Below are 19,318 nucleotides of genomic sequence, written 5' to 3' on the forward strand. Positions count from 1 at the left end.
CCCTTTTAGAGGCAAGGGCATGATTCTTTGGGGAAAAGCGTTACAGAATAGAAATTTCCCTTTGCTCCCCTGCACTAGGAAAAACTGTGCTCAGCAACACACGTGAATTTTTTGTTTTGGATGACCATCTTGGCCAAACTTACTGGTACATGTGCATGTAGCTGGCTCTTGAAGCTGCTGCTCTGGGTGGAATTTCGTGCTTGAGTTAGTTTGGTGCCCGTCACAACCGTGTCTGGATTGTTTTCTATGTATGGAAATACCGTTTTGGGATCACTGCATTTAAGCTCACTGCTCTTTCTTCAAGCGAAAGTTTCTACCCAAGGAACAAAACCAGCGCAGGATTTCATTGTAGTAGTAGTTTTGTAGATAGAACAAAAACAACACACAGACTGACTTCCTTGCGTTCTAGTATGCGCTTCATTACTGCATTAAAGCTCTCGCTTTGGTTTGTTGTCATGTCAGGATTGTCTGTGTACCCCCCAGCCGTTGTAGCACCCACTTGCTAGCGGACAACAATATTGCAGGTTCAATCTCGAGGTCAAAGTAATCGATAAATGCCTGACTCCACTTTACCTTCAGTGTATCACGAACCTGAAAGTATTTTTCTTTGGTGCTAGACAGAAGAAGTTGCTTGACATGGTGTCTGTAGGCCTGGCGGTTTCCTGCCTTCCCTCCTTGTTTACTGATCCAGAATTTCACATCAGAGAGGATTTGGTTCCAGCAGCACATGCTATTGGCCCAGGGTCATTTGCATTGCAAGGCATTGACAATACTCTTTTCGCAATTGGTTACAATGACGGGTTCACCTTTGCGTAACTGAGGGCATTGCATCTTGACAACCTCAAAGAAATCCCCATGATATGCTTCCAATTTTTTTCATGTATCAAGACAGCAGCTGGAATCAGTGGTTCACTGGCAAAAGAGCCATGTTTCATAGTAAGGGCAGAAATATGAAAGTCACTCAAGTTGAATGTGGTGTCATACGGTATGAGACTACAAGTACAAGTAAGTTCATTGAGAAGTTCTTGCAAACCAACGTAAAGAACCAATTCAGGAAGCACCTGAAACTGGTGTGTGAAATCCCCAAGTTAAGTTTGTATACATTGTATATTTCATCATGAGACAGCCGGCTCTTTGATTTCTCAAATTTCACTTTGTTCCTCACCTGTACAGTATCCTTTGGGTGCAGCACTGGCACGTTGAAAGAGGGCACATTTCTGGATGTTAAATCCCTGTACACCTTGTGAGGATTTCTGTGTACCTGCTTTCTTGGCTAGGTCTTTCAGGACTGAGGGACATGTTCTCTCATATGGATGGGTGGGCTGTTTCTTAGAATTACCATGAGGAGGGATGGATTCCTTCGAAACGGCTTCTTCATTACCAACATATTGTATCAAGACTAATGTGGTTGGACCATGCACTGATATGCATGCCTAGTAACGGTGTCTGGACCACCAAAAGAGTACATGTACATGTACATGTACATGTAGGTCGTACCTACGGCCTACATGTACATACATGTACATGTATACATGTACGTGACTTTTGTAGTATTGTTGAATTGATCAGAAAACATAACAAATCGGAGTGTTGCACTTTAAGTGACTCTATTTAAACCAGTATGTAATTGCTTTTTTGTGTGGAAGACTTTAAATTAGTTATAAACTATGGAAACACTGTAATTCTGCTGTGAGCTTTGTTCAACCATAAATAACCTGAAATATAGTACCGTACATGTACTGTTCCTCCCCAAGAAGATTTACTGTACAACTTGTGGCCCTTAGGAAGTGCAGACACTGACAAATTGGTATCGTTGCTAAAAATCCTATGATTCCTGAGGTCTTTTTTGGTTGAGTCTTGACTTGGTTGCCAACTATTTGGTCTTGAGACTTCTGTTACAACCAGTGGTCTTTATTAATTAGCCTTTTTGATAACAAGATCTTGGTAAATGAATTTTTTTTTAGTAAATAATTGAATCTACTGTAATTTTCCATTTTCTACCTAGACAGCTGTTAACAAGTTAACATTCAGCCTGTTCCTACTTATTCATCTCTTTGCCATCAACCTTTCAAGACGACATCACTAATTGATTAAGAGAAGAGTTACAATGTATGCATCCAAAAATTGGTAAGTTTATTTCCATTTCTAGGCAGTGTAGGATTTTCACAGCTCATCAATGAAAAGTATTTGAGTTTCATTAATGAATCCTGAAAGTTTATTTTCCCTTTGTCTCAGTCACAAAATTAAAAGGGAAAAGTTTTAATTTATTATATTTTTGGTCAGTTGCACAAATTTTCCTTTGTTCCCAATTCATCACACTTGCCTTTCTCATCTTGAGAAGCGGATAACAATTCAAATGACCTCAGAGGGATGTACTGTTTTGGCTTGTGCATCTCAACCAACCCTGTAAAATCATGCTTCTGATGTTTTAAACTGTGCTTTGTAGCACGGTTGGCTGATTTAAATCATGTTGGTTTAACCCTTTGCGCGCTATCGGCGACTCCAGTCGCCCAGTTAAAAATACCCCTGCACGCTGTCGGCGACTCCAGTCGCCGATATGCATTATGCATGTTCAGTGAAAGAGTTCTTGGAATATACTGACCCCTGACCTTTATCCGGGTACTTTCAGACAAGATGTTTACATGAACGACGATTTTCACTTGTAAAGAAGCGTACTTTTCTTAGAAAATTTCTCGTTATTTACCGAGGAATTCTGTGCTACGACCACTGCTAAAACAATAGGCGCGCACAATGGATGTCAATGAAGCATTTGGGGAGATCTTTGGAGACTCTGACTCTGGAGATTCGGACTTTGAAGAGCCTTTTGTGAGCGGTTCAGACGACGATGAAGCCAGTGAAGGTACGTGTAATGATAATGATTTACCGGGGGAAAATGGCAGCATTGGTGGGTCGGATCCTGTCGACGTCCCTGCTGAAAATCGGCATCGTGTGGCAAAGGCCGATGATGATGCTGCATGGAAAGAGGCCTTGCAGAGGGCGTACGAAGACGACTGGTTGACAAATTTCAGCCATCAGCAGGGCCAGCTGCTGTATGATGCAGATGAAGAACCAACTGAATATGGGATTTTTTCCCATTTTTTTGATGGGGAGGTCATTGATCTGCTGGTTCATGAAACAAACCAATATGCTGCAACAACAATTGCAAGCAAAGGAGGGATGGAGAATCTCAGCCAACATTCACGATTCAAGAAATGGAAAGAAGTCCAAGCCAATGAAATGAAAGCTTTTCTTGCCATTATGTTGTTGATGGGTATTGACCGTCGTGCTAACTACGAACTTTACTGGACCACTGAGTGGACATTGGAAGCACCTGGCATAAGATCTATCATGTCACGGGATAGATTTTACCTGATACTTACCTTTTTTCATTGCACGGACAATGCCCAACTCACTACACCTGCGGATGAGAATCATGACAGACGGGGAAAAATAAAAGAGGTTATGGACATGATTGTGGCTCGATGGCAGACAGCCTATTACCCAGATCGAGAAGTGTCTGTCGATGAAACAATTATCCCATTCAAAGGACGTACTGCCATGAAAGTGTACAAACCAAATAAGCCCCACAAATGGGGATTGAACTGTTGGAACTTGGCAGAATCTAAAACGGGATATGTCTGGAAATCAGAACTTTATCAAGGCAAGCGAAACAACCAAACAGAGGTTGGTTTGTATCACAATGTTGTGGCAACTTTGTGTCAGCCCATCTATGACAGAGGCCACCATGTTTACATGGACAATTTGTTTACATCCCCTGCCCTTTTTGATGACCTCAGTATCCACGGTACAGGGGCATGCGGAACCCTACGAACAAATCGTGTCGGAACCCCAGAGGCAATAAAGAAGGCAAAGCTGAAAACCAGTGACCCTCTTCTTTCTGTTCGTGAAGGAAAGGCCCTGTATGTGTCGTGGTTCGACAAAAGACAGGTGAATATTGTTTCAACTGTTCACAATGCGACTACATTCCAAAAAAATGTTCGTGCACGAGGCCAAAAGAATCCTCGCAAGGTGGATAAGCCTGTCGCCATTGAGTGTTACACAAGATACATGGGAGGAGTTGACCGTTCAGACCAAGGGATGTGGTATTACCTTAACATTCATAAAACACTGAAGTGGTGGAAAAAGGTATTTGTCTACATATTGGAAGTGAGTTACGTCAACAGCTGGATAATCTGGAAAGCCCTGCATCCTGGCACTAGACAGCGTCCTGAAAAGTTCCGCTTTGCCATTGTCGATGGGTTACTGGAAGGATACGCCAGACCCGGTGGAAGACCAGGAAGAAGATCTGTGGATGCACCGAATCGCTTGACAGAAAGACACTTTCTGGCTGTCAATCGGAATCTCACCCCAGCCGGACGTCCATCCAAACCAGACTGTGTAGTGTGCTCCAATCGAGCAGTTCGACGACATCAGACTGAGTATATGTGCGCTCAATGTAATAAGCCAATGTGTCCCGCTCCTTGCTTCAGGAGATACCACACTCTCATGGACTATAAAATAGACTGTCTTCCAGGATGTCATCGATAAATGCATGAAACAGAAGAAAACGGAATCCAAACTTTCATGCAGATGTGCACACACACACACACCATGTACATGTACATGTATGTAATGCATGACCAACTTGACCAAGCATGTGTGGTGTGTGAAAAGTACATGTAGGTGACCTTAAATTTTGGGTGATATTTTTGGTGATTTTCAAAAGGTTATAACTTTTCTATTGCTGCACCTAGAAAAATTATATTTGTATCACCAGAAAGGAAATTTCACCAGGGAATTTTTTTTTATTTTGTAAAACCCTCAAAGATGCTTCTTTCATTATGAAAATGCAACTTGACTTACTGCCGGTGAATAAAATGTTCCGCTGCACAGGAAATACAGCGGCACAGGATTAGTGCACAGATAAATTGATAGCGTGCTAAGGGTTAAATCACTGATTTTAATCACAGTTTTAATCCAGTTACTTATTTGAACAATTACTGATTTAAAGTACTCTTTTGTAAATACCGGTATCCCCTTTTCCAAAGAAATTAAACCAACCGACTCCTTTTAATTGCCAAGTACAACACATTATCGACACATTCAGATAACCTTTCATTTCATCAGTGCTTGACTGAACACAACTTTGGACTTGAACAAAGTTGTTTAATATTGTCCCAGTAAATGTGTGAGGGTCATATGATTATCTGTCAAGCCAAGTGTCTTTTTGAAAGACTGTGTATGGAGAGTGAACTGTTTACACTCAAGCATGCAATGCTACCAGTACCAAAAATCTTCAGTAGTACGGTATTTGTTATGGAGGAGTTTTGAGTCCTTTGCAGCCTGTACATGTACCGTTACATGTACATGTACCCACCGGTACTGGTGGACAAAGTCTATTGGGCAATTCCCTATGAGAATTGAGAAAAATTACAAATATTAAAGCTGATGGAATAAAAATTAAATTTACTGTGCGTTGTCAATAAATGTACACCTGGAACAGAGCCAAAAATGTTTTTGAAAATAAGGCAAAGTAAAAAAAAATGTTTCTCGTCCAGATTTTTGACAAAAACAAAGGAAGTGGGGCTTTTTATTTTGTATTGTTTTTCAAGATAGCCGCCATTTAAAAATTTCCTGCAACCGTAAGTGTTTCCACTCATCAAAAACATGTTAAAATGAAAGACAAGTTGGACAAAAGAACTGAACATAATATTTACAGTGTCATTTAGTGTTTGGTCCACAATGAACAGGCTTAGATCCATTTGCTTTAACAGCCAAAAGTCAAGATTTATTTTGGATGAGTAATTTTACAGATAAACTCAAGCACCAAATGTCAACTCTCAAAATCTACAAGTGTACATGTCAAGCTATAAATAAAAATGTGATTGTGTTTTTCCATAAACATGTGAAGAAAAATATTTGAGGCAATTTTTTTCTTTACATTTTTGTCGGTTTACTTTTGGAAGTCTTTTTCTACTACTGAGATTTTACCTTTGGAGCATGCCCCAGAGGTTGGTTCCACAAAGTTGACTAGAAATGGTCAACTACATGTACCTTGCATTCGAATATGGTCAGTCCAACTGTTGTTTAACAACATTAATAATGTACATGTAGATATGCTTGAGATCAAATTACTCTAGATGTCTGCATTGTAGTTGACTGCATTACAGTTCTTCATTGTAATAATACATGTACATACATGTACATGTTGCTGCATTGACACATACATGTACATGTATGGACAATTATATTGTGATTTCACAGCACATTAGGTTATTCAGTGTTCTTAGTTTGTGTAATTCTGTTACCATGTTTAATGTACATGTATGCCGTTGGATATGTGGAACAAGTCCTACCCCACAAACTGAAGCAAGATTAAGCAGTTTGAAGCTGACAAATGTATTTGGAGCAACTGCCTTGTTTCTGATCACAACTCGGGGTTCAGAAGTTGGAAATTTCATGTTCTTCTCCAATACACCCTTGTTGCTCATGTACATGTATATATGTACATGTACATCTAGGTGTAAAAATTGTAATAGCTTTCAGATAGGTACATGTATACAGATGCAGTGTATTATGGTTTATGTTTAGGTATTATGGTTTATGTTAGTTAAAGCTGAAAAACATGCCCAGATTAAAAAAAAGAAAGATCGCTGTTCAAGTGGTAACAGAATTACAAAAAATGGTAATGGAATTACACGTGTGAAATGTACATGTACCTTGAGAAATGCCAATGACGGAGTATGGAATATTTGTACGTACCGGTATTGGCCCAGAGAAGTTGAGAGAACAAAGGAACACAGATTTTGGGTATGCTTCAGCCTTTTTCGCCGAGCATTTATTCCAACCGCAACTTGAAACAACAGATACAAATGTTATGGATTTACAGGAATTGCTATTGGGCCCCAGAAACACCTTGAACGATACACAAGTAAAGGCAACAATAATACACGTACATGTACATGTATGACCTTCGGAACTGTGTGGACAAGGACGTTATTTTTCATCTTGTTTCTTACCCAACCGACAAAACCAGACATGATACGCGAATAAGCGGTGGGCAAACTGGTGTTAAATTCACTTACGTTTATTCGTCAGCCCATACTCGGCGCGATTCACGAAAACACACATGCAGTCTCACCCTAGTGCTTGTGTGTCCCGTTTGAGGTTGAGAATAATAAAACCCAGAAACTGTCAGTGATCGAAGCAAATGAATTAACAACTTCCACGAACAGGATCGTCAGTAGCGGCCCAGCAGCCAGATAGACCCCCACACAATTTGACAAAGCTATTGGCGTTGGAAGTATCCACTTCACGAAAACTGACAGAATGCTTCTGTTAAATATAAACTTGGATAAGAAAAAAAGTCAATTTCCCCAAATGTAAAACTTTCTCAAGCATTTATACAAACGGACTGTTGGCGGCATGATGCGACACGTAATTTGATTGCCCAATGTCAATAACAGCATGAACAAATTTCTCCACTGGAGATAGGCGACCAACTGACGACCCTCTGGCCTAGATCAAGAAAAACTTCAATGCTGCTGATTCTTTCGTGAAAAATCCTGGGAGAAATGATAAACCACAGATTTCTGGGGACAAGGAAGCAATTGTGTACCCCTGTTTCCCCGAGTGACCTAACCGGACGAGTGATGTTGAATTCACTTATTAATCGGCCCTGATCCTGTGATCCAGCAAGATGTACGAGAAAAACTAACAGAAATTACTTCGATGTCCTGTGTGAGAACACGCAACTGTAAAATTACGAATTACAAACTATGTAGAATAGAATTGTTTTGAGTGCCCAGAGGTCCAATGAACCCCAAACATTTGAATAAAGCGGATAAAGATCCATGATAATAAACTTTTAAGGAAAATTATATCTGCTCCTAAAATGTACGTATACTGACGATGCAAACAGTATGAAAATATTACAGATTTTCACGAACAGAACAAAATGCGAAGTATTGGAAACCGAGTCATGCGAGTCACTTGCATGAATGGTACACTTTGGGAATGGGCGACGTCAATAACATTAGCGTGTGAAGAAAAGGGCAAAACGTGCTATCAGCTCCTTCTTGATTTGTGCATTGAGCTTTCAGGATCTGCCGGATTTGCCTGCTACCGTACTTGTCCCTATACGTTCGGAGGACGTCTGTGATTGCTACTACTGGTTCACGCGGTAGTTACGTAAACTGAGAACTTGACAGCACCAGTGATTTATTTTTGCTTGCGTATGATCTGTTCGCTTCACAATGGTCCAGTTAGTAGGCCTACCCTCATGAAGCCTTTTTTCACGCACACAGGGTAAGACACATTAATTTTCCGTTTCAAACATGGGTATTTTCCGTTGTGACCAAATCCAGAATTCCGCTTCAGAAACTCAAATTCCGTTTCATACCTTCGTAAGCATGAAATAGGAGAGCAAGTTTTCAACTATGAATAGAAACCATCTGCTCTACCACATCCTGCCTCCCCGGAAAAAAAGAAAACAAACAAAAATAACAAAAATACTGATTGGAAACACTCTGCAGTGTTTCCAATTTTTTAAATATAATTTCTGTAGTGAAAGTAAAAAAATCCACACTATAAATACCCCCAACCCTTGATTTCCCATCAGTGCACGATTGCACAGGGCTGGCCCGGACGCGATTGTCAAAAAAGTTGCTACGATTAATCAACGGACAATTCATGTGCCACTCCTCGTGTATAATATCAGATTATATGTACATGTACATGTAAATACATGTACATGTACAATGTAGTCACAGAATAGGTATTGCATGTTACAGTCAAAGATTACAATAGGTTAATGTTGGAGTCGAAAATAAATTTGAGCCTTATAATGTACGGTTGTGACTGAAAACTACACTCCTCATCGAACACTTCTGCGGGCCCATTCAGCTATGGTACACCAAGCTTACTAGGTATCATTTTATTCAAGAAATATGTACTTGGTCTTCGGTGTTGCTGCCGCGGTTTCATCGTTTCACCATGCGGTACTAGCCTTGTCTCAAGGTGTCTATGCGGATTCACAGAGTGAATAGCACACGTGTGCAATAATAGTACATTGATGTGTGAGTATGAACTTGTTTGTGACTTGATGTCATTGCTAGTACGGTGCAGGTGTGAACGGCCAATGAGAACCCCATACCGCGCCGCTGCGCTCTGCTGGCTGCTGCATGCTGCATGCATGGTGCTCACGCTCATCGTAGCACTTGCAAGTATCGGTACCGGTGCGGACAACCCAATCATGACGGAGCGGTGCAATCAGCATGTTTGATTTACGGCATAATTCCTTCATTAAAAGCCAGCAGTTTAAAAGGGTTTGGTAGGTAATTTATTTGTAGTACTTTGCAGAAAGTTTTCTTTACTTTTTAAGCCATTCTAAGATGGGAATTGTGCAAGTTCCGTTTCAAGTGGTGGATTCAGTTTCTAAGTGTTGATTCCGCGAATTCCGTCCGTTTTCCGCGCTCGCGGAAAACCATTGGCTCGAAGGGTTTATTTTGCTCAACGACTGACCCAACATTTTAATGCCGCTAGGGTCATGAAGTGCCAATTAAGGTAATGTTCAGGGGCCAGCAATCTGCTCTGGTTATAAGACATATGACTGTCACTGCGGCCTCATTATGTATGGCACATGTTACGCTGAAATCAGTTCATTGATTCAAAAAGTCCGAGTTGCAGATTTTACACTTGTATTTGTAGCACTCACGACCGTTTTTATAATGTGAAAACCTCAGGGATGTTTGCCAACACGCGGTCATGTAATGCGCATTTACATGTACAGTATTTCCTTTTTCCTTGTTTAGGTCATCTTTTTTTTAACTCTCAAAATATAAACGCGAGATATTTAACTTACATGTGTATTGTACTCACAGTTTATAGGTTTCATATGTCTATTTAGACTATTAAATATCAATTCTGGAAGGCCCCTGTGATGTTCACTTCATTCTATTTTCTTTTTATAAAAGGCAAAGGTGAATTAGCCGATCTTTGCAAACAAAGGCCCAATTGTTAACACCTTCATGGGGGCAGATAATCAATGCACACAACACCTGGAACAATTTGTTAATAAGGCCTAAACGATTTTCTTAGGTTTCTTTTGTTTTTCCTGTTTGTTTCTTTTTTCATTAAGTTCTTTCTTTCCATCTATTTCTTGATTTTTTTTTTTTTTTAATCCATTTATATACAAAATGAACCAATAAAAGAAACGATGGATGAGACATGCCAAAATAACTTAAGGGATGCGTCCAGCATTATTAAAACTCACTCGTCAAATCTGTCATTGTTACACTTCAGAAAATGTTATGCGATATATACTCATTTGCAGTTTGCAGTAATTGGTCCACAGAATTTATATTAAATGTGAAGACTGTACAGCCGAAGGGCTTGTAAGACACCTGTATTAAGAAACATCTTAAGCCAGTGAAAAATCCCGGTACATGTACATGTTTCAGTGACAAGAAGGGACAGCTCGTTAATTGTTGATTCCCAACCTAAATATGCACATCATACATGTATTTGCTTGTTTGGGCATTACAAATGCTTTATTACTCAACTTTGATTATTTTTTGTATTGAGTGATTCCTGTATCTTCTAACCATGGATTGGGTAGTACATGTATTAATCAGTCATGTTGTATTTACAGACAGGAAACCCTATAATGGAGATGTACATTTTAAAGTTAAACTAAACTAGGTTAAACTCTTTAATACAGCAAAGAAACCAAAAATTAAAAGGATCTTTCTGAGTTCTGAAAGAATGTACGATTGTGTTGTGTTCCAGCTGAAAATGGATGTTACAATTGAGATCTGCAATGAGCTTCCTATAGCAGAAATCACTACATGTATCCCCATTTTGAAAAGACGCAGTTGCACCTGAATGTGTCTTTTCCTCACTTTATTTTGTCAAGTTTTAGTAGAACAGATGGCAGGAACTCGTACATGAGGGCCTGGCATTGATACATGGGCATGAAGAATACTACAAGTATGTTCCACCTTGCTTTGATATTAAATTCGAAACAAGCTTACGTCTGCCTCTAGTTTAAACAAACAAAAAAATCCGTAAACCTCCATACAGGTTGATTAATAGACTTCAAAAGAACTGTGAAGTTTGAAAAAGCATATACATGTAGCAGCGCTGAACACTTCATGCGTTTTGTCTTTGCAGAGCAATGCTTGAAAATTAAATTGTGAAAATCTTTACCAGAAAATTCTTTATGCAATTGGCACATCAAAGCAGCAAGGACAAATACAACTTAAAGAAAATTTTGTCGTGAAAGCTACATGTACAAACAGCTATTCTTGCATTAAGTTTTTGCCAAACTGGAGCTCCGTTGTGAATCGGGACGTGACTAATGATTTGTTATTGATTGAGGAACATAAATGTGGAGTATTTTTTAAATTTTGCAAACTACTCGTTCTTGGACTAGTGGCTCGTTTGTACGGGGATGCAAATGCCATATTGTCACGCAAAAACCTGCAGTAATAACAGTGTGGCGTGTTAGCAGAGACTTGGTCAATTTTCACTTAATTAACCTACATGTAGTTATCATATACGGGTGGTGTTGCTATGCGCACTTTTAGAGATCTCAATTATATATATAATGGTTTTGCCCGTACCCAACGTATGTTAATAAGCACTGTATGCTCAGTGCTGTCCGATAGCTTGCGAAAAAAACCTCACAAGCTTACTCGGGTGGTTTTTTTTTTCGCAAGCTCTCGGACAGCACTGAGCATACAGTGCTTATTAACATACGTTGGGTACGGGCAAAACCGTTATATATATAATTAACATCTCCCCAACGCAAAAATACATCTTGAAAATTTAGAGATCTCCTTGCACTCCTATTGTACTCGTCAATTGTTTTAATGCAGGTTTTCCACACGCGCTCACGTTCATCCTCGGACCCCGGGCAAAGCTTATAGATGACTGCCTTTATTGCATTAATACGCACTGCATCCATTTTTGTCAGTCCCCGTACCCCGCGAACATTTGCAATGACTCTCTCCGTGTCCAAGAATAAAAGAGACGCCAACTTTCTGGCAATTTCTCTATAGTTGGGCACGAGACCTGCCACCCGCTCTACTACCTTCTGGCTCACAACCAATTGTGGTTTGCCATAAATATCGGCAGTTTCTTCCAGGTAACTCCAGATCTCTTCCATCGATTTACTTTTTTGCACTGCTTGGCTGTTAAGTACAGTTAGCTGATGAACTTTTTTCTCCAGTTCAACAATGCGTTCCATCATGTCACCGCGACACGAGCGACAAGTTCCTGTGCAGGAACACTTGCAAGATTTATTTCTTGCACTTGGTATTTGTGGAAGTGCGGGGGTAGCCGGAACTTCCAAGTTTGGAGCCGGGAGAGTCGTGAAGCTGGTCCCTGGAAACCTGCAGCTACCGGACGGTTGGTCCCAGGAATCTGATGCATTTGATGACCTTGGGGATGGCTCATTCCATGAGTGGTGGGTTAGTTGGTCAGTGAAGTTGGAAAAAGTTGATGGTCTCTGGACAGGTGCTGGCTGAGTGCTTGGGTAGTTGGTCATTTGGCCCCAAGAACTTGTTGCCGTTGCTGTTGAGCTCCTCGGAATTAGGGGTGGCTGGGTGTTTGAGTAGTCTTTGAAGCACGATGCTGAGGGACCCTGGTTTGGTGCCGGCTGCTTGCTGGAGTGGGGAGTCACCTGCTCTCGGAAGCGTGATGATGCGGGCTCCCGTGTCAGTGCTTGCCGATAGCTGGTGTGGTGGGTCATGTGAGTGCTTGGAAGGGGGCCCAGTTGAGCCGTGAAGGAAGATGCTGATGAGGCCCTCTTGGTTGGTGCTTGGGGAGTGCTGGAGCTTGATGGTGGGTTGAAGAAGGAGTTCAGTGGTGGCAGAGTTGTGCTCGATCCTGTGTGAATCCAGTTGTCTTGACACAGTGGCATTGTGGTGTTTGATGTTACTGCCGTCCTTGAGTTGCTTACCGGCCTACATGTGTAAGTGTATTTGATATGGTCTTGGGAGGGGCATTGTACCTTGGTGGTGGGGTAGGGGTCTTTGGCGGCGGGGTTGGAGATCTTGAAGGGAGGGTTGGAGATCTTGTGGGTGGAGAATCTAGAGACATGTCGCTCTCGCTCTCGTCCAAGTAGCCCGTGTCAGTGGTTTCTTTGCTATAGTCTACTTGTGGGATGAATGCACTGCTGTTTTCATTTTGCTTTCCTTTTTTGTCTGTTTTATGACAATCTCGCACTTCTATTTTCTGTTTCAGTTTGGCTATGGTCTCAGTCACATTGTTTTGGAGATCATCGACTGTTTTCTTTGGTGGTAATTTATAGTATACCCAGTGTCAAATTCATCGCTTGCATCGGTGTCACTCTCTGTCGAATCAGGGCAAACTGTGATGATTTCAGCCATCTTTAAATTGAGAAAATGAAGACTTTCATTCATTATTCTTGGAAAGGTTAAACATGTATTATAATTTCACTTGAGATTTCTCAAGCATTTGATATCCAACACACCCTTGCTGATGTATTTTTTAGTTTTTGTTTCCAAAAAGAACAATTATGTTGGACATGTCGCTCCTACAGCAAGGTTGATTTTTGTTGCACCACTGAGAAACACTGCTCTTATTTTCAAGTAGTGCACTTCCATAAAGAATCAAACCTTTTCTACCTGCACTAATTTGGCTCCTTAGAGAAGTTGCTTTGCCACGCCAGTAATACATGTGGATGCATCAAATATTCAATTATACGGTATTTTGTATGATTGAACAGGTAGATTGGCCTTATGAAAGTGTTCTTTGAAAGTGTACCAAATTTCTTGATGCCGTCTCATGGACTGGATGTGTGCATCTTTATTTCTGTTGATTAAACCTTCCATGGAGAAAAGATATTCCCGATAAAAAGTAACGGTGCGAAATAATCACCTTTTTTGGCTTTTCTTCTGGCTTTTCCCTGTGGCTTTCCTCTTGTCAGTCTTCGGTGGACAACTTTTCTTCTGAGGAAAAAAATTGATTTACAATAGTTTTTAAAACGACAATATTCATTTAAAGCTGATGTACATTATCATTACAAATTGGCACATGATTTGTCAGTCCAGTTGTACAAATACATTAGCTACTGAACTACTTTATCTCATGCGAAGAAAGTATGCTACAATTTAGGCTCGGTCATATGCCACATGATGACGTCATCAATACAGAACCCCAAATTTAATCTCCAGTTCTTATCTGAAAGTAATGCTCAATTTGACTTCATTTGCTACCAAGTTCAAGCAAATTATTGAAAAAGAGTATTAAATTGTTGGTGTTATCTGGAATGGACAAAACCTATAAAATATAGGCTATTGTTCCGGTTTGGAGCTTTTCTTACCTTTACCTCCAAACAACAAATTAGCAGAGTCTAAAAGAAAATGTTGTTTACTTTGAATTCCTATTAACTGTAAACAAACAGCTAACTTAAGAGCTCGATCTCAGTCTTTCTTTGTTTTCACGAATTGATGAAAAAATATTTATTTGTTTTCAGTACTGAATTATTCTACGATGAAGACAACATAAATGTATCTGTAACAAACTATGGATGAGCATTTTCCGATTCTGACATTTCCGGACTTTGCAAAAAAAATCCTCACTCCACAACATTAAAGTGATCGAAGAGACGTTTTGAAACGGATTTTATTTTCAAACGCTTTTATTCGGGAATGCCCATTCGCAAGATTTAGTCGTTTTTGGTGATTTAGTGAAATATCGACGAAATATTCCGAAAGAAAATGCAATAAACATATCTAACTTGGTTTTTGCAAATCGTTTCCAAACAATTTTGCCGGTTTTCCTTGGACATGGCAGTGATTTTTCGTAGAAGTGATTAGGCAAAAAAAAAAAAGAAATCGCTCTGCTCACAATAACATAAAAAAGGTTGCGTAGGTGGGTATTTATTTATTTTTTTTTTTTTTGTTCTAATTTTTGGGTGGGAATTTTTTTTATTAAAAAGGCAGTTTTATTGTCTCCACGATGTCTTCCATTCACTGTTTGCCCCCTCCCCCGCGGATTCGTGACCTTTTTGCGCTGTATGGATGCCGCCATCTTTCTTTACTCTGCTGTCCGGGCGGCCTAGCCTGTCGGGCTGCACGAGCAGGACCGAGTTTGTCACTTAAATTTCCACACTTAAATATTTTCAATAACGTGATACATCAACTATATCAAATATTTGCATAAAAATGCTTGAATATTTTGTTGACGCTCGTTGATACGAATTAGCATGAGCCCATTTCAATCACGTGAATGGGGCATGGACGTGGACAACGCAGGCGATGCGCTTATATAACAATTCAGTAAATGGGATAACGATATTTAGCATTTTCTGCGTGAATCTGGAAGCTAATTCGATATTTCTTACACACAATGGCAGGTCTTCAGGTCTTTAAAATATGATAAAATTACTTTTAAATCTTCAGAGTTGTTGACGCTAGTTGTGTATGTTGACCCTTGTTGATGTTCAAATAACATGACCACAGTAAATGGACATAAAATTTCCGATGTTATAACAGTGCACCTACTGACTTGTTCTGTATTGGGGGAAGAACAGGGGCCTCCTGTAACGGCTGAGATGCCACCACTGCATGTACCTCCGTTGCCTCGATTATGTGTTCATAACGAAGAGTTCTGTTGCCTCCAGTTACAACCTTTGAAAAAGCACAGTATGTTAACGACTATAACACCATGCAACAAGTCTCAGAAATGTGCTTTGTATGAACTGCAGTTCATTATTATTACATGTGCTTCAACACGAATACACTTTTGCGGTTTCATATCAAATACATGTACTCGCTCTGCGAATTCCAAAAGGTGGAAAGCATTCAAAATTCCAGAAAAACTGGAGCAGATGTTACATGACATTAGATCAACTTCGGTTATTCTTCAGAAGTGTGAAATGGTGAATTCAGTATATAACGATTTATTTCGCAAATCGCAATTAGTGTCGCGCCTCTTAAATGGCAAGGGGAAAGTTCAGGTGCTAGATTGATAAAGAATTGATTATGGTGGGATGAGTAGAAGTTTACCGTAAGAAAAACGCACAGAAACACAACTAGGCCCTATATGTTGAACTTGGCAATGTACAAACAGTTTCGCCTTAGGCAGCTTCCCGGGCCTGTTCTGTCCTCCATACTTTCAGAAAGAGATTTCTGTTGCCGAGTCAGACATTGTGTGATGTTCTGTGGAACCAACACACGTAATTTAGGCAAGTCGAGGGGTTTTTGGTTTAGACAAATGCTACGCATTCAAAAGATTTACGATTTACTGGTATTGTCGCATTAATATTTTAAATAGAATAGGCATGACAGGGCCTGACATACCTCACATTTGAAGATGTCGTTTACTTCGACGACGAAAGTTTCACCCGGTGTCCCGTCAGCTTTCAGATTGACTACTGAGTCTCCTCTTTGAAGATTCTTGGGTTCGCGAAGTTTTGGCCACTGGCGGAAATTAACTTCCCGCTTGAGTTGCCGGCGTGTTTCAGGAACGCGGACGTTCTCATGTTTGACCCAAACTTGATCAGCTTTCGGATAGTCTCGCCATTTTATGCGAAACTCTTTTTCGTTTTTTGCCGTAAGCGTACCGTACAACCATAGCCCGCAGGTGGGATCGATAGCTTGCACCAAACGTCCGACATCCATGGTAGACTGAGTGGAATGATTGCCGTTTGGTTCAAGTCAGAAATTTATACTGTACTCCATAATAGTACAGTGCAATGCGTGTCTGTTTATTCCCTTCCGCTTTTACCAACAGGGGAATTCGCAGGTCATAAGGTAGTGCGGATGTCGGAAACAAAGATTATCTAAAGCTTATTGTTTACTTAACAGATTAATAACACGTTACTAAGATGTGAAATAAACATCTTTCACAAGACACGAGAAACAGTGGTTTCACTGCCAATAACACATCCATCCACAACAATTCCGTATGCAATCTGGTAATAATTGATGATTGCAAATTTCTTTTTGCAGTCTAGACCATCACAATAACAGATAAACTTATCCAAGATGACAGTTTAAACAAGTCCAAAGGAAAATTACTTTTTTTGCCTATATAGTAGCTGCTTAATTCTTACTTCAAGACAATCCCTAACCACTTTAACAAAAATCTGCCTGTCCGTTTAATATCTTATCGATTTCCATTTTTTGTGGAGATTGGAGTCATTGACTCCCCTGAAAAAATGGAGTGTGGGATGACCAGGTTGGAAATTATCTGGATTAAACTATCCATCGGCCTCTCATATGCAACACGAGGACAGATCAGAACCAATTTTCGGCAGTGAAACAAAGATAGGAAATTTGGTCGTGTTACTTTTCATGGCTTTATGAGAGTGAGGCTAACTTGGGGACCCATTGCTTGCCTTTAGGGGCATAGGAACTAAAATTGGATCTGAAATCCAATTTCCTTTTTTTTCTTTTTCACAACAACAACAACGGGGAAGCTGGGGGGGGGTTTAAGTGCCATGGTCCTTATTGCTACCTCCGTTCTCTACCGTAGCCGTGATCTGGACATGGACCAGTGGATGTAACTAGTGGAAAACTGGAAACATTTTCGGTGAGCCTCTTGGAGTGAAAATACATCTCTTCGAATTTTGGTCGAACTCAGTTAGTATGGCATGAGCTTAATCCAGGGGAGGGGTTGGCTACTGAATCTTTCCCGTGAAGAATTTTTCAGACTTCTAATGGCTAAAATGTACTCAACATCAATGAGAATGGGGGAAAACAATAAATATTACATGTAAATGGAGCCATAAATATGGCATTCTTAATATATGTTACACAATACATGTACATGTATGTACATCAATATCATAAACATAAACCTACATGTATATGGTGATATGGTACTGTAGCGTTTTTCCCCCTTGTAAAAATAAGAACACTTGCATCTACAGTAGACTCCATGTACATTTTTCTAAGCAGTAGATTAGGAGCCTTCAACTTTTGACCCTGTAATGTCAAGCCACCTAATTGATTTAAGAGCACTCCTACACAGGACCCACTTTTATTGCTTTGGCCTTCTTACCACATTCCTCTGGCAGACTTCTGGTCTAGGATTTATTACTTTATAATTAGATTTTAATTAGATTTACCCTTGTTCTTCCGGCCTATGTTCCCAACCTTATTTTCACCACTTGGTCATTTTTAGCCAGTCTCATCACAACCACTCTTCAAGCAACATCTCTACATGCAGTACTCCCACTCTCTCTTGTACAAGCTGAAAATAGTTTAGAATAAAAGTTCCTTTCTTCAAAGTTAGTACCTGTTGTCGACATTGTTCCTTTTTGTACAACACTACTAAATTGGTGACCCTGACGTGATTTGAACATGCCACTCGAAGAAACACCAGCAGTGGGCTCGACTGCCACACCCATGACAGCTGCAGTTAGCCTGAAACTACCTCAGTACTGGCCAGCAGATCCACATGTATGGTTTGCTCAGGTGGAGGCCCAGTTTGCCACAAGAGGGATCAACGCGGAGAAAACGAAATACAACCACATCATTTCAGCTCTCACCCCGTCAATTGCTCAGGAAGTCAGGGACATACTCCTAAATCCTCCACAAGACACCCCCTACAAAACCCTGCGTGAGGAGCTGATCAAAAGAACAACGGCAACTGAACAAAAACGACTACAGCAGCTTCTGACAGACGAGGTACTTGGCGATCGTAAGCCGACGCAGTTACTGCGGCGGATGCGCCAACTCCTCGGTGACAGAGTACTGGAAGACTCGATCCTGCGCCAGTTATTTTTGCAACGGTTACCGGCTAGCGTACAGATGGTAATCACCTCGGCAGGAGACTCAATGACGATGGAACAACTCGCCGAGCTGGCTGACAAAGTTATGGCTGTGTCCATCCCATCTCACGGGGTGAACTCTGTGACACCGGTGGCTACCCCAAAAGTAAACCTGCAGAGCGAGGTAGAGCTTCTTCGAGGCGAGATAAATCGCCTAACCACCCAAGTCCAGAAACTCTCGACTAACCCTCAACGCTCCCGTTCTCACTCTCGCAGTCGTCGACCCCGTGCCAGCACTCCAACTCCTCCGGATGACGCCAACGTGTGCTGGTATCATGCCAAATTTGGTGACGGGGCCCACAAGTGCACCCAGCCCTGTTCCTTCAATGCCAGCAACCAGGGAAACGGCCAGGCCGGCAAGTAAAGGCGGCATACTCTGCCGGCCACTCCACACCCGCTCGCCTGTTTTATGTCACTGACCGCCACTCTGCACGCCAATTCCTCGTAGATACAGGAGCTGAGGTGAGCGTCATCCCTCCTACCCCGCAGGAGCGCACCCACCGTCGACAT

General features: G+C 40.9%; 1 long non-coding RNA gene across 9 annotated transcripts in view; it reads left to right on the forward strand.

The window, feature by feature from the left end:
• Nucleotides 1-2,003: 2,003 nt before the first annotated feature.
• Nucleotides 2,004-19,318, forward strand: part of LOC147795475 (uncharacterized) — a 76,906-nt gene continuing 59,591 nt past the window's right edge. For 8 of the 9 annotated variants that reach the window (XR_015423855.1, XR_015423854.1, XR_015423853.1 and 5 more), the window contains exon 1: nt 2,004-2,127. This is a non-coding gene — a long non-coding RNA (uncharacterized LOC147795475). The remainder of the gene's footprint in view (nt 2,128-19,318) is intronic. The other variant, XR_015423856.1, reaches the window with a different exon arrangement.

The sequence above is a fragment of the Acanthaster planci genome, unplaced genomic scaffold, assembly GCF_054643075.1.
Source record: "Acanthaster planci isolate LZ-2023a unplaced genomic scaffold, COTS_SCS Contig19, whole genome shotgun sequence".
Lineage (NCBI taxonomy): Eukaryota > Metazoa > Echinodermata > Asteroidea > Valvatida > Acanthasteridae > Acanthaster > Acanthaster planci.